This window comes from Talpa occidentalis, unplaced genomic scaffold (genome assembly GCF_014898055.3).
Source record: "Talpa occidentalis isolate TD23 unplaced genomic scaffold, MPIMG_talOcc4v2.1 talOcc4.4, whole genome shotgun sequence".
Taxonomy (NCBI): Eukaryota; Metazoa; Chordata; class Mammalia; order Eulipotyphla; family Talpidae; genus Talpa; species Talpa occidentalis.
The window spans coordinates 124,600,387-124,619,535 of NW_023604295.1; the positions used below are offsets into that span (position 1 = coordinate 124,600,387).

General features: G+C 35.4%; 1 long non-coding RNA gene across 1 annotated transcript in view; it reads left to right on the forward strand.

Annotated features, from left to right (window-relative positions):
* LOC119257901 (uncharacterized) overlaps positions 1 to 19,149 on the forward strand; it is a 286,366-nt gene that overhangs the window by 224,074 nt on the left and 43,143 nt on the right. The gene's annotated exons all lie outside the window — the stretch shown is intronic.

Here is a 19,149-nt window from a genome sequence, read left to right on the forward strand (position 1 = left end):
ATAGTAGCAATACCAAATGTTAAGGATGCAGAGAAACTGAATTACTTATATATTGTTGATGCAAATGTAAAATGTTACAGCCACTCTGAAAATCTCTTTGGCAATTTTTTTAAAAAAGCAAAATATGCAAATAATATGCCCTCAGTAATTATTCTCCCGTGTATTTATCCTAGAGAAATTAAGACTTATGTAAATGCAAAAAACTACACACAAATGCTTATAACAGATATATTTTTAATAGTAAAAACCTAGATAAAACCAAGATGTCCTTCAGTGGGTGAATGGTTAAACAAACTGTGGCACATCTATATCATGGAAAACTACTCAGCAATGCAAAAGAACATATTATCAATGCATGCAATAACCTAGATGAATCCCAGATAATTATGCTGAGTGAGAAAAAAAACCCAAAAGGTTACATACTGTGTGATTTCATTTAAATGATTTTTGAGGTGATAAAATGTAGAAGCTGAGAATACATTAGTGGTTGCCAGGTGTTTAGGAGAGGTTGAGGGTGGGAGACAGTTGTGCAGAACTATAAAAGTTTGTCATTCTTGTGGTGAAAAAAATAGAAGAGGAGAGAACACTGTTCTTTCTTAACTGTATAAATATCAGCCTTCTGTATATGGTCGTTGACTGTAATTTTGTGAAATGTTTTCCTTTGGGGGAAAGGTGGATAATGGGTTTATCTCTTGGTATTATTTCTTATACTGCATGTAGATCCACAATTTCCTCAGAATAAAAAGTTTAATTGGGGTCTTCCCGGTGGTGCAGGAGTTGAGCGCTGGGTTGCGAAGCTGCCCGCAGCCTCTGCTGCGCCAGTTCAATCCCCGGCCACCGGGCGAGGTTCCCACATGGCGCGCTGACCTCTCCTGCCGCCCGCTGCTCCCCTCAGCAGTGTACTTCGTCTGCCTGTTCTGCTCCCCGCTCTGTCTCTGGTGAATTCTCTCACCCTCCCACGCTTCTGACTGTACCCAGTGCTTATATAAATAAATAAATCTTTAAAAAAATAAAAAGTTTAATTAAAAATAAAACAAATTAAGATAATTTTAGTAAGTTTTTTCTTGTTTTCAACAAGAGAAACTTGACAGTTCCTACTGTTTACATATTTCAAAAGTAAGAATGTTAGATAAGACTCCTAGAAAATCAAGCAGAACAGCTGAACCAGATAGTGTATATTCTCTATTTTTCCTGCTGTCTTCTGAAATTGATTGCTGAATTGTCTATAACAACATCTCTTTAGAGGGTGCACAGGGAATAGAAACAAGTCGTGATTCCTTTCAATTGCCTTTAATTCACATAATTTCAAAAATTCAAAAAATCATTTTTCTCCAGATAGCAGGGCATCCTATTAGAAGAATAAAGCACTTAAGTTTTCTTGTGATCACAAAATAAATACTTGCTTTTTATGGTAATTTAAAAAGTACTGAGAAATATATAGATGCAGAAGAATTTTTAAAACGTTTACCCATAATGTAGTGTCTAGTATTTTGACTATTTTCTTCTTACCCTTATATTTCTTCCATGCACTTTTACATAGTTTAAAAAAAAAAGTCATGCTGCTTGTCAACTTTTCTAGTTTTATTTTTTATTCATAAGTATATAAAGGGCATTTTAGTATTTATGAAATATTATTATTTGCTTTTATTCTAATTTAGTCATTTTCCAAATTTAAGACAACTGGAAGTTTAAATTTTTTCACTATTATAAATGATTCAATTAAAAATATTTTTCTAAATAAACAAATGTGGTTATTTCTTCTATATTTTTAGCAGTAGAATTAATGTGTCAAACTACATGACTCCAGTGTGCTTTAGTCAAATCCCTTCTTCTGTTATTAAAACTTTGTTCATTGTTATGAAAAGATTTTAAAAATATATTTAATCAGAAAACAGAGGTGAATACTTAGGAAGCATGATTAACCCTAATATTTTTAGGTTACTTGAGGATTTTTTTTAATTGATAAAAATGTTGTAATTTTTATTTTTTATTTTTTTATTTTAACATTTATCATTTTTTTACATTTTTATAGACAATATTTGCTTCCCCCCACCCCCTCAGATTGAGTCTCCCTAGAATTTCCTTCCCCAATGCACCCGTGCACCATCACCTCAGTCCCCTGTGCTCCTCCCTCCCTCCCTCTGATCCCTCTCCCACCTCCTCCCCTGCAGGATGTCTCTGGTTTATAATTGTCTGTTTTTGCTTTGTTGTGGTTTGTACTGTTATTATTATTTTTTTTTACACTGATGTCTTATTTGGTTCCCCTATATTCCTGCTATAAGTGAAACCATCAGATATTTTTCTTTTTCCTTCTGGCTTATTTCACAGAGCATAATTCCTTCTAGCTCCATCCATGTTGCTGCGAATGGCATGAGTTTATCTTTTTTGATGGCTCAATAGTATTCCATCGTGAATACTCAATAGTATTCCATCCATAGTATCACATGTTCTTGATCCAGTCATCTATTTTGGGGCATTTGGGTTGTTTCCAGGTTTTACCTATTGTGAATAGTGCTGCAATACACATAGGCGTACAGGTGCTCTTTTGAATCACTGTTTTTTTGTCCTTTGGGTAGATCCCTAGTAGTGGAATTGCCGGATCGTATGGTAGCTCCATTTTTAGTAGATTGAGGAAACTCCAGATAGCTTTCCACAGTGGTTGGACCAGTTTGCCCTCCCACCAGCAATGTAAGAGAGTTCCTTTTTCACCACATCCTCACCAACATTTGTTGTTGCTTGTTTTTTTGATGTGTGCCATTCTTCCTGGTGTAAAGTGGTATCTCAGTGTGGTTTTGATTTGCATTTCCCTGATTATCAGGGATGTTGAACATTTTTTCATGTGCCTGTTGGCCATTTGCATTTCCTCTTTGGAGAAATGTCTTTTGAGTTCTTCTGCCCATTTCTTGAGGATCTTTTTAGCCTCTCTTCAGAATGTGAATTTCTATTAGCAAAAGTGGGGGGAATTCTCTTTGGAGGTTGTACCCAGTGGAGAATATGGTAAACTGATACATGCCATACACTTCACCTTGTATGCTCTCTTGAATGAAAGATGATAGCAATCTAAGAGCTATACTGTTTTTCCAAGATTCTGTCATATCTCAGGGTCCTGGATGCAAAATATATTACACTAATTAAATGTGTAATTTAAAAGTTCTCTTAGGTCAAACTTTGGCATGTGGAAATGAGACAAAGGCCATCTTCCAGTTGCCCTGGTTGTGGTCCTGGCTTGTGATCAGGGAAAATTTGAGTATCTCTTCAATAGTTCAATAGCAATCCAGTACCTGTTCGCTAGTTGTAATTTAAAAGTTCTCTTGGGTCAAACTTTGGCATGTGGAAATGAGACAAAGGCCATCTTCCAGTTGCCCTGGTTGTGTGGTCCTGGCTTGTGATCAGGGAAAATTTGAGTATCTCTTCAATAGTTCAATAGCAATCCAGTACCTGGTTGCTAGTTGCCGGTTTGCCAAAAGGCCTTTTTTTTTTTTTAAAAACATTTATTTATGTATACAAGATCTGGGGTACAGGCCAGAGATGCGGGGAGTGAGAGGATTCACCAGAGACAGAGTGGGGAACGAAACAAGCAGACTGACTGAAATACACTGCTGAGGGGAGCAGTGGGCGAGACAGGAGAGATCTGCTTCGCTGTGTGGGTTGCTCCCTGGCGGGCAGGGGATCAAACTCATGCTGTGGAGGCTGAGGATTACTTCATAGTGCAGAGCTTAACTCCTTGTGCCACCAGGGAGGCCCCTCAAAAGGCCTTTGATAGCAATAGCTTGTTGAGGCCTACCCTGCAGTCATGTAATATGTTTGAGGTCAGTAGTTTTAGTGAAAGCCTCCTGATTACCACTGTAGAACATATACTAGGTCTTAGGGAAAACCTCAAAATTACAAGGGACTGCAATTATTCAGTGTTTTCAGAGTAAAGTAGAACTAAATTAGAAAAAAAATGGAGAAACAGAAGGGTTTGTTTGATTTCTGAGAGTAGTGTGTCACCCTAAATATTCAGGAGGCATTAAAAAGGCAAAGTGTGTTTATTTGGAGTCAAAGAATTTTAATTTGAAGCACATTTTAGGTTTTCTACCATAATCTGTGTTCCCCAAATTACTTTGCCAAAACTTAATTACCTCCTGAATTTTTAGGTTCACAAGTGAAAATGTAGAGGGGTCTTGGGAGTTGATGATTCCCAGGATACTTTTTCCAAATCTCTAATATTTTATTCATGGGTACTTCAAATAAGCCTAGAACTTTGCCATGAGCTTATATCTGGGTAGATAAAATGTTGTCTCATTGCCTTCAATCATTAGGATACTTTGAAGCCTTTCTCTCAGGGAGCTCTCCCTAAAAGTAGGGTGCATTGCTCAGGGTCAGGGCATGAAAGATGAGTCACAAAATAAAAAGTAGTATTTAAAAAAAAAATCAATATCAGTGAAACTACTTAAACTCTTCAACTGTATTTAAACTAAGCAACATAATGTTAAATATTCATCAGTCAAGAGATAATAATGAACATTAGAAAATATTTTGAACTAAATCATGGTAAAGATGGAATCAAATTTTCTGGGAATGGCTAAAGTGATGCTGAAGGAAACTTAAAACCTGAAATGATAGTATTTTGAGTATCAGAATGACTGAATATGAAGGGTCTAAGCCTCCTTCACAAGTCCCTACAAAAAGAATGGATAATTAAATTTAAAGAAAATTGAAGAAACGAAGTAATAAGTACAAAAATCCAATACAACAGAAAGTCAATGCACTGTAAAAAAAAAAAAAAAAACAAAGCACAAAATTGGCCCTTATTAAGACTGATGAATAAAAAAAGAAAAAGTAAAAGAAAAAGAAAAGCAGTATCAGAAGTAAAAGGGAAACAAATCTAACTCTGGTGGGCATTAAAACAAAGCAAATTTTTTTTTTAACTTTTAAATTTTTTTTGCATAGAAAAACTGGGATGTAGGGCCAGAGATGTGTGTGTGTGAGGGGGGTGGGGTGTGAGAGGATTCACCAGAGACAGAGTGGGGAGCAGAATAGGAGGGTTTACTGAAATACACTGCTGAGAGGAGCAGCGGGAGAGGCAGGAGAGGTCTGCTGTGCCATATGTAGGTTAGCTCACTGACTGGGAATCAAACTCAGATGACTCCATGATAGCACTGAGACTTAGCCCCTAGGCTACCAGGGAGGTCCAAAAGCAAAACATTATTTACAAGAACATATTTACAATAATAATTTTGGCAATTTGGATGAAATGAACAAATTTCCTCAAAAAAATATTATCATAACTGTTAGAGTAGAAAATTTGAATAGTTATATTTACTAAAGAAATTGAAACTATTATTAAAAACCAAACTACAAAGAAAATATTTGTCTCTAGATGACTTCACTGGTAGATTCTTCTAAACACTGTGAAAGAATAATGCAAATGTCTCCAAATTCATCCAGAAACTACAGAGAACACATATCCCAATTCATTTTATAAGGGTAGATGAACCTTGATTCCGATGTCTAACAAAGATTTTACAAGAAAAGAAAATTACAACACCTCTTTCATAAGCATAGAAGCAAACATTCTAAATAAAACATTAGTGTAGGTAGACGATTCTCCATGGATCTCTCATCTTTCTTGCTGCACATCATATAAGTGAGGTACTAATGGTACAATTTTGTTCTGAACTATATTTTTAAGGATGCTTATATAACAAATATACTTAGAAGATAAATGTAGTATCTTTCCTTACTCTCTTGAAAGTTATAGATACTGTGTGTCTACATTTTATAAAAATGCATTTCTCTTCCTTGCATTTGACCCTTTTAGATGAAGGGAAGAGGACTGAAACAGAAGGTGTTTAGGAAAAAAGATAAACTGCTTAAATAGAGCACATCAATTTGGGGCAGTAGTGGAAGAGCAATAATTCTTGTGCCTGGGACAGGAATTCTTTAGATTCTGGTAGTTATGGAGAGGGAGGGACATTAGTGATCTTTTGTCTTTCAGACATACATTTCTCTTGAAGAAAAATGCCTTGGAGGGCATTGCCTTTCTGAGCATCTTAACTGTAATGGACACCTGGACCTGCTATTACCTGCAGATAGCTTGACCAGAACTTGATCACCAGTCTCCTTAACCTTTATTGAGAAGTCTATCAGAAACAGCAGAGGGTATTCAGCTCCTGTACCTTTTCTGCATAAAACCTGTCAACACAGTCAAGTGATTTCCCAGCCCCCTACTCTCATAGCCATGGCTCAGTCATCTTGTGGTGAAAGCAAAGCTGTCTGATTTGTGGGAGAGGAGAGGATGGACCAACTAACCTGAAAGTCCTCCAAAAACAAGAACTAGTCTCAATTATTCAAATTGAAGCAGGGATCTTTTGACCTCTCTGTCTAGGAGGCCATGAAGGAGATATCATCAACAGATATAGGTTGGGATGCCCCAATACTTGCAAACAACACCTAATTTTCAGAAACTTGACCTGTCCTCCCAGAGCTGTAATTTTATATGGAAGTCAAGCATTAATGTGTCTCCTTTCTCCAAATGCAATGATTTGTACTTTAGGTATGGTCAGAAGAAGTCTTCAAATGCCTGAGGACCACCATTGGTGGACCATGTATCCCTCACATAGCTGAGGAGATCTGGACTAGCCTTAGCTAAGTGGAGAAACTGCATGGAGGAATATGTGACTCATTACTAGGGGCACCCTTCTGGGCAGTTATCCTTATGATGACAATCAAGTATTTAATATATGTGTTATGAAATTTGTTTCTAACTCTCTATGAAGTAGTTAATGCCAATTCCTCAAGTCCGTGAAACTCAAGTCACTAGCCATGGGTTTTATGACGGATAGAATTCGTCTAAGAATCCTCCTTGAAGGTCATGGCAGAGTCTGTGTAATAGTTATTGTAACCTGTTGTGCCTGGATTAATGGCTCTGTTCAAGGAAAATTTAAACTCAGACACTGAAGGCAGGTGGCTGCCTGACTTCTCGAATGGATCCTGATGGCTTCTGAGATGTTCTCACCTGTTCATGTCTGGGAATCTAGAGGGCATAGTAAATAACCAAATAAATAAGTTATGTTGGCCTCACTTTGCTGCCCAAAGTCCCATTATGGTACCCTTGGTTAAATGCTAAATGAGGTAAGTTGAGCAGATTACATTTCAACTTCTGTCAGTGGGTACTCATGGAAAAATTCACCAAAAGCTGGAGAAATGTAGAAAAAAAGACTGAATAGTGTTGGGTGATAATTCTCCATGAGTTTCTTGCATTTCTATACATCTCATGCACTGTATTGCTTATTTCTTTTATGTAATTGTATTCCTTTCCTCATTTTTCTTCACTTAAAATTTTATGTAATTATCACACTATTTCTTTTTTCTTATCCTATGTAACAGAGTCAACTCTATTCAAACCTTATATATGTCCAAGTATAGACTCCTTGTTCTTTATCCTGGATCTATCCCCCTAAGCACCTGGGGTTGTATGTTCTTCCAATTTTTCTGTTATATGAGAGCCTGGGGAGGTAGAATTCAACTGAGGAAGAGGGCAACTGCTATTTTAGAGTAGGTTTATAATATTTTTGATAATTATGCTAAAAATCTTATATTAGCATTTATTCCACTCTTCAAGTACCTCTCATATTTCTGGAAGGGCACTGTATAAGTTCAAGTTTCAGCCAGAAAAACATAAAACACTAGGATGTATATATTGGGAGTTGGCCTTAGCTGGTTAAGCAGAATTTTTTAAATAGGCTGTCTTTTTTTAATACAAATATTAATGCTACAATGCTGGAGCTTAGAGTCTTCAGAACAAGTAATTGGGAGGTAAAAGTACAGAATGAAACTCAAAAGCATGAGCTGAAATTCTACAAGAAAGTACTGAATATCATGACAGTTTTTGTTGCTTCTTGCGTGGGTGGCATGGATATCTTGCAAAGGCCACGGTCTTTCTCACAGAACTAAACACACCATATGGCACAGGAGTCAGAGAAATTGAAGGAGAATACAGGGCGAGATGGAACAATTGCAGGCTCAGCTGTGCTTCACATTGAGATGAGTCAACAAATCTGTATCAACATATTTGAGTTACAAAATGGCTGTGGCTCCCCTACTTTCCCCTAATTTATCAAGGATCATCTTAACTGGCAGCAGATAAGGCAGGAAATTCTGGCAAATGTAGTTCAATCTAGTCAAGTAGACAGAGGCAAAGGTATGCTTAGACTTTTGATTATCATCCTCAAATAAAATAGAGCCTTTCCTTGAGGTCTTTCTTGAGCTAGGTCTCTTCTTTTTTCTTAAATTTTAATTGGATAAAATTGGTTTAAAACATATAGATCCTAAGTTGTACATCATCAGAAAACAACATCTGTATGAATCATATTATGTTGACGACCCAAAGTCTAGTTCCCATCCTTCATCATGCAACTGACCCCATTGACTTGATTTACCCCTCCAATGGCCATTATTGTTAGAAACAATCATATCCTAATTTTATTTTCTATTTCATTTACTTCTTTTCTGAAAAGAAAATGACATTTAAGCAGTGTATTATAAAATCATAGTTGCATTTTCACAAGATAATAATAATCCTTAGATTTATTATACTATGTCTTGATTTGATGTTCAAATTAATATAAATTCACTCCAGTCACAATTATTTTACTTAGGGCTATTGATGAAGCCCTCTTGCCACAACTGTCTTTTCCAAAGTGAAACAAATAGGAGGTTTTAGCCAAATTAAGCTTCATTGACCCTATTTTTTTCCTCAGAAATTTTGTATAATCCTAAAATGCAAAGTCCTCATCAGAGTATCCCTGAAATCACCTTCGATTCCAAAAACTTGTTCATTCAATGAAAGGTTTCAAATGACTCAGCTTCATTAGATAGTTATTTCAAAACCACAATTCACATTCAACTGTTACTAAGCAGTCACCTGTCAATTACTCAGCAGTCAACCTATACATTAAAAGGTAACGAGACCTGCTTTTAGTCAAGTTTTAGTCAAGGTGAATTTAGGACAGTAAAGTATTTATCAAGTATGGGAATTGTACATTATTTTTGGAATTGTACATTATTTTTAGCTATTCTCTGCCTTTGGTAGATTTATTACAGTTGTAACCTTTTAGATTTTCTTGCTAAGTAAGCGTTGTTGAGCTATCTATTTGCCGGAGGTTATGAAAATTAAGTCCTTCAATTACAATAGAATGTATGGAAGTGAGTATATATAAACAATTTCTGAGAAAGTCAGTTAACACCAACTGTTTAAGTATAATGTTCAAAAAGTTAAAAACATATAAAATAAACATGTCAAAACATTTATTTAAGTAATCAATTTTATTTAACTCCTCAGTGAGGGAAACAATAAAGCATTAAAACTGGTTCAAATTTCTCTCCTTAAAACAAAGAAATGCCTTCATTTATAGTGTCTGCCAATTTTTCAATAACAAGCATTCCCACCATGATTCATTTTAAGCTAACAATGTGAAATCAAAAGCTTTCAAAATTCCTGCAAATTCAACAATTGGTTCTCCTAAGCCAGTCTGTGTTGGCTCCAGCACACACCACTGTTAGAGATACATGTACAATTCAAGAGACCTTCAAGATAAGGTGCACAGGTTATGAAACTGGTTAATGTCTCAAAGAAAAATAAACTTTCAGAGTTGTTTTTTTTTTCCCCACCAGCCAGGAATAATTTGCATCTCTGCTTAACAAATTCTTTTAAGTTACTCTCAGTCTTACAGAATTGTAGAATAGAAGGGTCGGTAAAATCAAGTCCAGCACTTCACTGAAAGAACAACTACTAATTTCTTTTGTCTTTTTTTAAGCTATCAATAATATTTTCTGACAGAACATATTGCTAAATCCATAATGAATTAATTTTCCTTGGTCCCAATTGAAAAATAATAAGTTCCCTTACTAAGCTGTGAGGTACTTGAAGGTAGAAAGTCTTTTTTCATTATTATTTCTTCAGCCCTCAGAAAGTATCTGAGATCCTTAGGTGCTCAATAAATGCTTGTTAAATTTATGGATATAATTTTGTAGATGATAAAATGGAAGCTTATTTCTCAAAATGAGTACCATTTCATTCTTCTCCCTTGTTTTTAGATTACTGCCAAGAAATATGATATCAGTTAAGGGTAATAAACACTCCCCAGCCTCCAGGGAAACTTAAAAGGCAATGACAATAGATAATTTAAAGGCAATGAAAAGTATGGTATTATTGGTACACAAGGGCAAATATAAAATGAAGTAACAATTTACACATTATTAAATCAGTGCTTTGAATTTAGATTTTAATTCATCATGAGAATATAAAGTACAGTGAAATTAAGATAGAAACTATAATTTCTAATGGGGACAATGCAGTTGAGAATCAAGTGAAGAAAATGAGAACTTTCTTAGTACAAGTTGAAACATAATGGCAATTAAGACCATAACAGCTAAAAATCAAACAAAATCCAAAGTGTGAGTTGCACACAACTTGCTATATTAGGTGATCACTGATAGATCTGGTCTAAAAAAAATAATAAAAGAGGAAGATATTGGCACAATAACTTAATTGTTTTCATTCATTTATCCATCTCAATTTTAGTACCTACTATATGCCAGACATTGTTTTAAGTGCTAGAGATATGTAGTAAAGAAAAAAGACAAGATTCCTATCTTTGTGTAATTTACTTGGTGGTTTGAAAGTGTGAAAAATGTTCAGAACGATGTGGTACATATACACCATGGAATATTACTCAGCATTCAAAAAAGATAAACACATGCAATTTGCAGCAACATGGATGGAGCTGGAAGGGATCATGCTCAGTGAAATAAGCCAGAAAGAAAAAGAAAAATACCGCATGGTCTCACTCATAGCAGGAATCTAGAAAACTTAAATAAGGGACCAGGAAAAAGAATAACTGTAAGAAAGAAAATATCAAAATCAACAAACAACTATGAACCAGAGACACTCTATGGGGGTGGGGGAGGGGAAAGGAGGGCTTGGGGGTCAAAATAAGGGGGTTGTAATTGTATGGGGAATATAAAAATAAAATTTAAATTAAAAAAAAAAGAAAAATGTTCAGAAGGTGATAATCCTGAGGATCTGAGAAAGACAAGAAGTCTGTGAGGCAGGAGGAGAACCAATACTGAGTGATTTCTAGCAGCCAACTGAAGTATTTCAAGGAAGTGGGAACAACCCACTGAATCCAATGTGGTTAATAGATTGAGTACAAAAGCACCGGAATAAAACAACAACAACCATATTCAACAATATGTAGATCCTTGATGAATGGACAGAACATTTCAGTGAAGTGGTGATGAAAGTCTTACTGGAATGGGTTCGGGAGGGAAGGGAGAAGAGAGATAGCAAGTTTAGACAACTCTGGAGTTTTGCTTAGATGTGAAACAGAGAAAACAAAAGCTTATCAGAGACTGACTTGATGACAAATGTCAAGGGAGATTCTTGTTTTTTATTGTGTGTTAAATGAGGTGCAGAATGTTGCATGTTTAGGTTGTTGAAGAGAATGACCCACTGAGGGTGGGAAATGACAATGCAGGACAGAAAGAAGCAAAACCCCTGAAAAATGAGGAAGAACAAATTATTGGGCCCTATACTCCTGCTGTAAATACTCATGTGGCAATTAAAGAAATATAAAACAAATGAAGCCCATCTGCCTTATAAATTCCCTTTCTCCTTAAAAATTCCCTGCCTCTGTCTTATCGAGTGGGCAAATCACATTATTGACTATGGTAAAATTTTACGCTGAATAAGGAGGCCCTGAGTATTTCCAGGCAAGATCTTCCTTAAGTGAATGAATATATTTCATGTTATATAGTTTTGCCAGTTTGGGATCTTCCTGCTTTTTGGGTTCTGAATATTTGTGGTTACTAGATAGTTGGTCTTTGAAATACTAGTATGTTAGACCTTAGACAACCCTCTCCTATAATTCTGGAAACAATCTGACTTGTAAACTGAGTAACACAGCAGATATAATTCACAGACATTTCTAGTCATGAAATAATTTAGAGTCAATATATGTTTCAAGAGCAATTTCTTGGCAACTCCTTGTATCGATATTTTGGAGTGACTTACATACCTTTATAATGCCTGCTCCTCATATCAAAACACAATTTAGTCTTTTAGAATTGCTGGAAGTAAATTAAGTATATTAGTTCTTTACATAAACCTGTCAAAATTAAAATGATAAATATTTCCTTGAACTAGAGGAAAATCTTTGAATCTATCTGAATTGAACACATTTCAAATAATGCTCATATTTGGCATGCCGCTGAATTTTTATTTCCCCAATTTTAACTTGATTATCCTGTAGATTTCCAAGGATGAACTTAAGGCAGAATAATATCTCCTTGGGAGATATTTTTTACTTGAGGAAATTAAAAATGATTAGTCCTTAGAGTTTTCAAATATTGGTCTTGCGGAAGTCAGAACTCAAAAAAAAAAAAAAAAGTAGTGGCTTAAATAAGAGAAAAAATACTGGCTTACACAAAAAGTCGTTGCAAATTTCTGCTAGTGACCTAATTTGACATAAGGACCTTCGACTTCATGTCTTCTTCTGAGAGAATCTGCTTCTTATATTTGCTGTTATTTGTTTCTAGACTCATAAGAGATTGGTATTCTTTCAGAGTTTGACAAGAAACCTGTTATTATAATGCGGTTATAACTGCGATCTGGTGTTTGTTTTAATTTGGGAAAGATTTAGTACTAGGAAAAGAAAATACTCATGTTTATCTCCTTTGAAGCTGCATAGATCTAAGTCTGTTGTGATATGAAGGGAGCCCATTATAGTTGGAAAAAAGTGTTTTTTATTCAGAGATGTCCATTTTAAAATCATGATTTCACCAGTAGTTTTGCTGCCTTTGGATGCTTACTTGAGCTCTAAGAGACTTGGTTTTCAACAATGCAATATAGATTATTGTGACCTATGTCATGGAAACAACGTGCAGATTATGGACTATAAAGTGCCATTCAAGCGGATTTAAAAATGTGTTTAAAACTGACCCGAGCTGTCAGCAGTGATGCTGAAGCATAAGTGTTCTTTTACTGCACTCTTGAACACTGGCTACTCAGACACAATTGGACTTCAATGATCTCTTTTTGTGGTAAGAACAAAAACCTTACCAAACCTTCTATTTACTTCCTTATATTTCCTGACATCTTTGCAATTAGGCAGAGCCCTGTAATTAGTTCTGAGCAATGAAACTTTATTTATTTAACTGTGTGACTTCAGAGGCTTAAACTGAAGCTTCTGAAAATATGTAAAAGGTTAAAGATTTTCCATCTCCCCTTTGGCATGCCACAGTAAGCAGGATTACTTGGTTTGAGATGGTACAGGCCAGGAAGGTGGTGCCCCCAGTAGCCTAAGGTTCTGCCTGACAATGTGGAGTAGAATTCCCCACCAAACTGCTATGAGCATGCAGTGTGAACAAGAGCCTTTGTTTTGTTAATCCATTGGAATTTTGAGCTTAATTTATTATTATGGCATAAATAAGCCAATTATGGCCAATACCCTCTGTAGAGTGTTCGTATTTTCAAGTATAAGTCTCTTTATGAGTTGTTAAATTTAATTAATAGGTATTTTAAAAGAATTAGAATAAAATTCACGGGAAATCCCAGATGACCAAAATTATGGGATAATTATTGAGGGTTATCCTATATATATATCTTCCATGTATTAGTAACATGCTCAAGGTCAGAGAAAATGAGGAATAAGATCAGGAAAACCTGTAACAGCCATGAAACACACACTAACACTGACCAAAAAAGCCACTGCCACAATTGATAATTATTATATTTTGAACTTACATAGAATTTTGTGAAGTACCCAATTCACTACTTATCTTCAGATGAAATTCTGGATCCAAGTAATTTTGAACTTAGTAAGAGACTCGTTTAAGAATAGCAAAATGACCTGTGAGTGAACTTGAACTTTAATTGTAAGCAGTTAAAATCCTCTTCATGGAAGAAAAACAGACCCTCAGAATATCTATTTTATTCATAAGATAAAATTTCCATTAGTACCTAAAGAGGACTTCAAAGCACCTAGAAACTTTAATTAACTGAATATCAGATTATGACTATGAAGTAGGGAAAAACTATTTGTCACCATTTTTCAGGTCAAAAAAAAAGGCAGTGGGTAGTAACTAGCTCATCTAAAGATGATTAATTTAATGTTAATTTAATATTTAATAGGCTTTTAATTTCTAGAACTCAGATACACCGATGCCTTTAGATCTGTGACTACAAATACTTATAGCACAAAAGATGGGTGTTGATGGCATGAGAGAAGCCTGATCCCAAATCCCAGGCCTGGGATTTATAATATTTACTTTCCAAATTGGACTATTTCCACCATTTTTTACTATTCTTTTTATATGTGGCTGAGAACCTCTGAGCCAAAAGGAATCATTTTCAGTTTACTGAGGATTCAGAAACCCCCCACCCCCATTTGAAAGCTGCCATGAACCTACAAAGATGCATTGAAAATTGGCTCCATGGATATCAATGTACCTTTCCTTAAAAAAATTACATTATGGATTCAGAATGTCCATAAAAATAATCTTTAAAGTCCAGTTCTTTATTTGCTATATTGCTATTATAGAGATACAAGATAAATGGACCATTTGAGAAAATTGCTTTTTTAGGACTAGTTAATTTAAACACAAAGCTGAGATATGAAGGGAAAATCATTATTTTTGTCAGAAGTTATCTACTTTAAGTAACATTATATTTGGTAGAATAGTGGCATTTCATTTCAAGAAGGTTTGGCGGTACATTGTATATTTTAATTCTAATTTTTTTGGAAGGGAAGTTCTTTATTTCTTGTTTTCCTGGGGTTCTTCCCACTTATTTATTTACCATACACCTACTCTTATAAGATCTGTTTTAGTTTTGTTTTCTATACTCTTCATGGCAGAGATCATATTTGAAATCTCTTTAACAGAAAATCCCACATTATAAAGATCAGAGGGTTATGTTAATTTACAATGAAAAGTTGTAGTTTAAATCTCTTATCTCCTTCTCCATGGTCTTCTATCAAACACCCTCTTTGGCTGATCTCGAAGTTCTCTTCCTTTCAATAATTTTCATGGAGAAACACAGTCTCTTTCATAAATTGGAAAAACTGGATAACTACATGCAGAAGAATAAAATTATACACCGCCTACACCACTCACAAAAATTAAGTCAAAATGGAGAAAGACTTAAATGTAAGACCTGAAACTATAAAACTCATGGAAGAAAACTTGGAAAAAAGATTCCTTTTGTGGCAAAGACATTTTGGATGTGACACCAAAAGCATAAGCAACAAAAGCAAAATAAACAAGTGGGACTATGTTAAGTTAAAAAGCTTCTGCACAGCAAGAGGAACAACTAGCAATGGGAGAAAAAATTGTAACTTATCAGTCTGATAGGAAAAAGGTTAATATCCAAAAATATAAGGAACTCATAAAACTTAGCAAATAACAACAAAGACAATAATTTGATTGAAAAAATAGGCAAAGGACCTGAATAGATTTTTTTTTTCCCAAGAAGATGTACAAATGGCCAATAGGTACATGAAAAGATGGCTGGAATCACTAACCATCAGCAAATGCAAATCAAAACCACAATGACACATCACCTTATAGCTGTTAGAGCAGTTATTATTACAAAGACCTAAAATCTGCATCTTTAAACTTCTATTTGAAATCTAAAAAAGCTGAATTCATAGCATTGGAGAGTAGAATTGTGTGATTGTCAGGTGCTGGGGGAGCTTGGGAGGGTGATGGGGACATGTTGGTTAAAGAGTAAAATTTTTACCATCTTACACCAGTGAGAACGGCACATATTAAAAAAACTAGCAACAGCAAATATTGGTGAGGATGTGGAGAAAAAGGAACTCTCCTGCACTGCTGGTAGGAGTGCAAACTGGTCCAACCACTATGGAGAGCTGTGTGGAGATTCCTCAACCTACTGAAGATAGAGCTTCCATATGATCCAGCAATTCTACTCCTAGGTATTTACCCAAAGGACACAGAAACATTAATTCCAAAAAGCATCTGCACCCCTATGTGTATAGCAGCACTGTTTACAATAGCTAAGCTTTGGAAACAACTCAAATGCCCAAAAATAGATGACTGGATCAAGAAAATATGGTACATATACGCAGCAACATGGATGGAGCTGGAAGGGATCATGCTCAGCGAAATAAGACAGAAAGCAAAGGAAAAATACCAGATGGTCTCACTCATAGCAGGAATCTAGAAAACCTAAATAAGGGACCAGGAAAAAGAATAACTATGAGAAAGAAAAAAATCAAAATCAACAAACAATTGTAAACCAGAGACACACTATGGGGGAGTGGGGAAAGGAGGGATGGGGTCAAAATTAGGGGGGGTACCATTGTATGGGGAATATAAAAATAAAAAAAAAAGAAAAGAAAGAAAAAAAAGAAATGCTGGATCCATTCCATCATTGAAAAAAAAGAGTACAAATTTTCATCTATAAGATGAATAACTTCTGAGGGTCTAATATACAGTGAGTATAATTATGATACTGTGTTATATATTTGAAACTTTTTAAGAGAATAGGTTATACAAGTTAACACCAACAAAAAATGGTAATTATCAATTACAAAGGTATTAACTAACCTTGTTGTGGTATTATTTTTTGATATATACTTTTATCAAATCATTATACTGCACAACTTAGATATGTTAATAATATTTCAATAAGGCTAAAGGAGAAAAGGTGTATTACTGTGACTAGGACTGATCACTAAACATTCAAACGTGCTGAAGAGGCAGTGAATATGAGACTCTCACAATTTTATACTCTAACTTGTATGTAAATTTCCGTTAGCAATACCAAAGGATATAGATGGCAAACACTACTTGTTCTTCTTGTAGATGGTAAACACTACCTGTTAATCTTGTTTAATATTCAAGAAGATCCTTTATCTTGTATGCTATCAGTTGAATTTGGCAAGAAATTTAATAGGGGGCAAACTCAACAGCAGTGGTTTATATAATGCAGTATGGGTCAAACTGGTAACAGAAAATTCCTGGCTTCATGAAAATTTTGGGTACAATTCTTTGAAAACAGAAAAAATTAATACCATTTCCAACTAATCTCATATCCTTCTAACCTCCTAAGAAAAACGGCTTGAATATTCAGAAGTTTCTCAAGACTGAATGCATCTTGCAGAGTTTGGGTCTAACAGTTGGCACATTTTACAAGACTCTAATTTGGAAAGAAGTCCCTAATTTAGTCCTCAGATCTGAATGCTGTTTGCAGTTCTATTCTTCTGATGCGAAGCCAAACTGTCAAAGAAGAATTCTGAACATTTGGAAAACACTCTTGATAGAAAACAATTTTCTCGCTTGAAAGTAGAACTGGATCTATATTTGTAATGTGAGAAGTGTCACTTTTTAATAGGTTGTAATAAATAAATAAACAACCCTTGGTTTATATTTTAAAATAGTTGAAGTTTCTCCCAAATAAAATATTTTCCAATATTAAACAAAAATCAGATATTCATTAATGACAAAGTAAGCTACATAAACAAATTTAATGTTAATTGTAGAGCAATTTATTTATATCTAATAATGTACTGTAATTCTCTCAAACAGAAATAGGATATGCAGCAAAATAACAGATTTTCTTTTCTGCTTTAAGAATTCCTTTGTAATATTTTTCTTCTCTACTGTCTTTTCCATTTATGATTGTAACCAACATTACCTGGAAAAAATATATAATTTAATGTCACTCAAACAAATACATATAAAAGTTAATATGTCTTCTAGATTATCTACATTGTTTTATCACTTGTAAATCATACTTTTTTGAGTTCTAGTAAATGTGATCCCTTCTCAGTCTTATTTGCTCTGGTTCTGTGTCTAACTAGGAATTTGACATGTTTATTATGGTTAGACAGAGACATTTGTAGTAGACTCAGTTCCAGGAAATGTGACTTTTTCTTGTTTCCTCTGAGCCCCCAAGATCCTCATTTTGTTTGCTTGGTGACTGAAGTCTTAACTATTTCCGGTAATAACAGATGTTTTTGCTCTGAGCCTCAAATCTAAGTCCTCTTCTCATTATTTTTCAACACCCTCAGAGGCCATCCTGCTGTTTCCCTGCCATCCATCTACGCTTACTGCTTCGCTCCAGCTTCCCTGTGCAGGAAGGGCTTGCACATGCATTGTTTTGCCTGTGGCCACACCTCATGAGATCTATACAGGTGAACCCTCTAACCTTAGGCCTCGAGGAAATGCACACACATTTTGGGATTGTGGGATTTCAGATGCATAAACCTCTGATTTTCTTTCTTTTTTTTTTTTTTCCAAAGATTTATTTATTCATACAAGAGCTGGGGTACAGGTCAGAGATGTTGGGGGGGGGGGTGAGAGGATTCATCAGAGACAGAGTGAGGAACAGAACAGGCAGACTGACCGAAGCTCACTCCTGAGGGGAGCAGTGGGTGAGTCAGGAGAGGTCTGCCTCGCCATGTGGGTTTCTCCCTGGCTGGCTGGGGGGATTGAACTCGTGCTGCAGAAGCTGTGAATTGCTTCATAGTGTGGTGCTTAACCCCTTGCACCACTAGGGAGGCCCCCAACTCTGATTTTCAAAGTAAAATCTATGACAGTAAGCAACTGATACATTACTGTCTCTTTAATATTTGCAAAGAGAACTAAGGTGGGATTTTAGGCTTTTAGAACATGCACCTCTTCTCCTGTGCTCCAGGGCAACTAGATGTAGATGGAAGGTTTTTGACTGGAGAAGTCAGTGGAAGGTCCCTTGCTTCTTCTAGGAGTGTGATTTTAGTCGTAGTCTGTTGATTTCTCTACATACGTGTCCCCGGGCTCCTCTATCCCTCCTTGTTACATGTATTGACGCTATGATAATCCTATTTCAAGTGACCAATTGTTTATAAGGATATTGATAGACACATAAAGCAAGAATAAATAAAAGTTTAACTGTGCCAAGAGTTCAAATTCAAAAAACCAATAGGTGACTCTGATCATATATAAATCTGTATTTATAAATCTCTCAAACAGATATAGAAGCTAAAATAAGTCGTTCTGAAATGTCCTGGTCCCCATACCTCGAGGTCTCAGAAGTCTGTGCTGGAAAAGCTGCCCATAGAAGCAGCAGTTTCCATCTCCCCAAACTCCCACCCTCACCCC